This window comes from Hibiscus syriacus, unplaced genomic scaffold (assembly GCF_006381635.1).
Source record: "Hibiscus syriacus cultivar Baekdansim isolate YM2019G1 unplaced genomic scaffold, ASM638163v2 tig00110684_pilon, whole genome shotgun sequence".
Classification (NCBI taxonomy): Eukaryota; Viridiplantae; Streptophyta; class Magnoliopsida; order Malvales; family Malvaceae; genus Hibiscus; species Hibiscus syriacus.
This window is the reverse complement of record NW_024062824.1, coordinates 1498887-1504482: the sequence shown is the minus strand read 5'-3', so window position 1 is coordinate 1504482 and position 5596 is coordinate 1498887. Positions and strand designations below refer to the sequence as shown.

Genomic DNA, 5596 nt, shown 5'->3' with positions numbered 1-5596 from the left:
TACAACAAAATACCTCATGGGAAGATCCAAATTTAATGTTCATGTTGATGGCAAACAGAAAATAAGGCACAACAAATTACCTCATGGGAGGACCCTGGGCTTCGGTGAACCACTTCGAGGGATAGCCAAGATAGCTACCAGTCCACCGGTGAGGGCTGCAACGCCTGCTACAGCGAAAGCTGGTAAGTTTCCACCACCAAATAGTTGATCCCATGGCCCACTTCCCAGAGACACCACAACCTGTTGTTATACGCCAAAGTTTTGTGATTTCAATTGCTTGAAAAAGGACAATAGAAGAACATCCATAACATTAAACGTAGCAACACTACAGAGGACATCAAGTAACATATTGGTTAATGATAAGGCCAAAGGATAAAAGGCATATTAAAAGAACATAGTTGATGCAGTTAAGGGGAACATATTGGACAAAGACTTTAACAACAGAGAAAAATTGTCATCTAAATTCAGAGCCGTCTTAGATATTTTCGAGGCCCTCAGCGAAAACTCAAAATATGTCTTTATAAAATGAAAGTATATTTCATTACTTTGAACAATTAATTCAATATTACATAAATAAATTATAGAAAAATGATTAAATTTTGTGAAAATATATTATTTTTATTACTTTATTAAGAAAATACCTTAAATACAACTAAAAGAGAATAAATATAAAAAAAAATTGAATGCATGTATGATACATAGCTTGATTTTGAATAATAAATAAATAAAAAGAATCGTATATTATTTTATTGTTATATTGAGAATGAAGAAGACTAAAAATTAAAGAATATTTGATAAACTGAAGAGTAAGATTTGAAAAAAGAGAAAACATGGTTAAATATTTAATTCAAAATTGAATGAATAAATAAGAGAAATGGAAAATGAGGGTCAAAAACTAAACATTTTTATGAATTTATAAAAATTAGGGGGCCTAATTATAAATATAAAAAATGGTTAAATTTAATCCAAAATTGGATGAATTAATAAGAGAAATAGAAAAAGAGGTTCAAAAACTAAAAACTTTATGAAATTATAAAAATTAGGAGCCCCAATTATAAATATAAAAAATTGAGGGCCCTAATTATAAATACAAAAAAAATTGGCAGCACCGAGTGGTTGCTCAAGGTGCTCCCCCTTAGAGACGCCCCGTCTTAATTCCAAACAACACATAAACTTAGATCAAATGCGCAATATGATACATGAATTTTAAGTTTGGTGAAACTATATACATGAAATATTGATTTGGATTCAATTTTCATAAACAATTAACCCTGTTGATGATGTGGCACCATTTATGTTTATATATTTTGCATGTAAAAACAATTATATTTCCCCAATAAGAAAATGATTGGATTTTTTTTTTTAAATGTGTACAACTGAATCAAAATCAAATTTCCATGGGTACAATTGAATCAAATTCAAACTTTCATGTGTAAAATTCAACCAAATCAAAATTCACACGTCATATTGCACATTATGTCAAACTTAAGTATAATTTTGAGATTTATACCTAAAATTTGTTATGCTAGATTTCCAAATAAAAGGCAGTCTTTTAAATTTACCAATACTAGATCCAAATTTAATGTGTTTAGCATAAAGTTCAGCAATTTCAAACGGATACGCACAGATAAAGCATCAAGTTTCAATTTCAGAGAAGTTTGAGCAAAGGACTCTAGTCGCAACATATCGTGAAATTGATAAAACTAAAACTACGATAGAAAGGAAAAATCCTTGATTAGTTTGTAAATATGATAGTAAAAGAGGGTTCTTGCTAACGAGAATAGATTTTAGGAAGGCGGGTTTTCTCTTTGCACTAAAGGGGGTCAGGTTATTCTTAATGGAACTATGAACAAATAAAATGACAAGATGCTCCAAATCAGTTTTCCACACATAAGCAACAAAGTTTAATACTCCTAGCCATGTAATGACCTTTATTTTTCTGTTAGACTTCCAATCCTCTTCTTTTAAATTGCCAATGGTTGTTCGTTCAAAGTTCAAATTTCATCTTCATAATAAGAGAATTAATTATGTTTCTACTCATTAATGCATATCATGCAAAATGGTTAAAATATGTTCATAAGACCAAAATTTCCAGAAAAATATATTTATAAAAGATGAAAACTAAACTACAAGACGTGATATATAAGTTAATCATCCTCCACCAAATTGCTGATGTGGTTTTTCTAAGAATCATAATCAAATCCAGGGCTCCTTTCCCTATCATGAATCCACAAGGACAGGGAGGGGAAATCAACTGAATTTAGTGAACAGAAATGGGGAGAATTAATAAATAGCAATCAAGTTCATTTTATTCCCCTTCCCCTCTACCGAAAACAACACAAAGAAAGAAGACAAATCACATTTAAAACGGGGTCAGGTGCAAAGTGATACCTGTGGAATGACAATAGCAAGATTTAGGACACCCATTGATAATCCTGTAGAAAACAACAGAGAATCAGTGCCTTAACTGCTTCTCCACAAAGACACCGAAAAACAATTTTCAGCAACAATTCTAGATAGAAAATAAAAATACTCTACCTTGGCCAAGTCCCAACGACTCAATACGTGAGGCTATCAAAGCATACGGAACGCTATATGTAATCTGAAACAAAGCACCAGCAGCATTAGTTGAATGCACGAACTGAATGCTCCTATGTCTTTTTCGTTAGAGAAAGAAAAAAAGGATTGATTGGAACATTAGCAAAACCAACCTAACCTTGGGCCCTAACACCACTTTAATAAGTATCAATGTTTTAGTGCTTTCATGCCACAAGACTTGCATGGTGTTTCATGTTTAAATCCAAGAAAATCATTCAAATATATAGTCATAGAGAAAGAAACCGCTATCTACATGACTTCTAGACGCATTCAATTAGAAGTCACATGAATTTCTATAGGTGAAAAAGAGCAGTTTACCGCCAATGGAGCACCAAGGATGGAAAAAATCACTAGTGCACTAATCACAATGCCAACTGGGGGTAGACCATGGCCAATGTAGTCCATATGATTTGCCACATAGGATAGAATCAGCTTTGAGAGAAAGCACAGAGCCATGAGAATGTTTGAAACTCCCCAGATAAAACCAGCACCCCATTTGCTACAAAGCTTCTCCATAAGCACTGAAGTGATTCCTAGAAAAACTGAATTCTACATCAAGCCAAATGCACCCATTCTGACCCCAGCATTATAGTTCTGCCCCACATTTGGTTCACCACCATAGATCTCTCGACCCATCCAGTCAGTATCAAAGAGAAGAAAAGGGAACCATCCTATCCAATTCAGTACAGTAACAGACAAGATAATCCATACAGGCCCTGAGAAATATCTAAATGTTCCAAATAATTCCCATAGAAAAGCTTCTTCAGCATGGCCACCTGACTGTTCAAGCCCCTCTTCGTGAAAGGGTGTAGATCTATCACCTGAACCTAGAGGTACTTCCTTAGCAGCTAAAACACTTAGATATGTTGTAATTGCAATAAAAATAATGTCTAGATAGAAAGCAGACTTAAGATTCGCACAGTCAACATCACAGGCAGCTGTCAAGGTAAATGGAAAAATCTTAAACCAACCACTATATGCTCCTGTTGCATAGCCAAGAACATTGCCGATAGCCATAAACAAAGAGAAGTAAGCATTTGCAACCCGAGTTTTTCGATGGTCCTTTCCAGAAATAAGAGGGAAAGTCAGAAGATCAGGTGAATTTCATGGTTTTATATTTATGCATGAAACAGTTGAAGACAATTTTTTACTGGTATTTGACGATCCAAATAAACCCAAAGTGTTGTATTTGCACTGCAAAATTGTAACCGCGGAAATATATAAATTTGTTTTCCAGTTAAAATGCAAACCAACAGACAACAAAAATCAAATATCTTCACTTGCGTGTATAAGATTAATTGTTTTACTATGACCTTGAATTGGTAATCGCTTATTAACTTGAATCCTTAAGTGGCTCATTGCACTTGCACACCAACCAAAACTCAGTTGAAGCAATCAAAAAGTCTATCAAACTGTACGGAAGCAAAATTAGACAAAACATTATTGCAACTAACTAATAATTATAAGCAATGTCATATGTGAACTCTAAAGGGTCACAACATCCACCAAATAATTATTCAAAAATGGTAAAAACGACAAGCACTAGAGGCGATCATTGAAAGATAATTTTATATTCCATGACGACTGATGACCCCTTTGCTCTACTCTTTAAAAATATGCCACAGAAAACGAAATAATCATATTTTTCCAATTAAAAAAATGCCAATTAAGCTCTCTAAGGGTAATTAATTAAGAAAAAACACTAACCGGTAAGATCAGCAAGAAGAGCTCTACAAGGACCTTGAGTGGTGTTATTAGCAACATCCAGAATCCAAAACACGAAAACATACACTATCACAGCTCTTGGACGAGAGCTTTCGTTGTCGCCGAGCAACCATCCGATATCGGCGGAGTGACCGATGATCAAAACGGAAACAATAATCAAAACGGAAACGATAATCAAAACTGCACCAGAAACAATAAAAGGTCGGCGGCGACCGAACTTGCTGGTGCATCGGTCGCTCAAATGACCCACCAGGGGCTGCACCAGGAGGCCGGAAAGCGGCCCGCAAAGCCATATGATGCTAGCCCACTGGTGAGTTATACCAAGCTCTTGAACGTAAGGTGTCAAGAGAGAAAGCTGTGAAGCCCACCCGAACTGTATCCCGCAGGCAACCGAAGCGACTCGAAACAGCTGCCGGAGCGGAACTCTAGCACGAACCACCGGTCGAGTTGAAGACGACATCGGATGTTTCCCTGTGGCCACTCGTTGACGGTCTGCATCAGGGATCGGCATCCCTGCCCTTTGAATCTCAATATTGTTCTTCTGTAACTAACCGCCGGAACCGGATCTGAACCGGCTTCTCCGGTTGTATGGTCGGAGAAAATGAGTTTTAAGTTGAGAGAGAGTGGAAAAGGCGAGTGGCAGGTTAGACTCTGATACTGACTAGAGAATCAGCAGATAAATAGAAAGAGGCTTAGAACTAAAGAAAATTACAAACAAAGCCAGGGGACAATTACAGGCTAGAAACTAGATTACTGCGTGTGACATAATCAGAAATTTTGTCTAGGTAGAGGGTCAATTTCGTATCATAAATCTTTCTTATTGCTGCTTTCAGACTGTCTCGAATTCTTTAGGATTTTGTTTTCTCCTGAGACTAGATTCAGCATTGGATTGAGTTGATTGAGTTAAATTAAAAAAAAATTAGTTATATTAATTAATGAATTTTATTTTATAATTTGATTTTGATTTTAAATTTTTTTGAGTTGAGTCGTATTTATAAAATTTGAGTGGAGTAGAGTTGAATTGATTTCTCGTGTTTTTATTTAAATTTAATTGTAAATATTTATAATATTATAATATTGTTTAATTCTAATTTAATTGATTTTCTATAATCATAATACAATACAAATATATATTTTCATATGTAATATACATATATCATACAATGTCTAAGGACTCGAGTCAAACTTGAAAATAAATATACTAATTACTAAAAAATTCGAGTTATTCTAATTGCATTTTATAGCTCAATTTGAATTTAAAGTTTTTTTCGAG

The 5596-nt window shown here is 34.6% G+C and overlaps 1 pseudogene; it reads right to left on the bottom strand.

Moving 5' to 3' along the window:
- On the bottom strand, window positions 1–4936 carry LOC120138348 (annotated as a pseudogene).
- Between the last annotated feature and the right edge of the window lie 660 nt (window positions 4937–5596).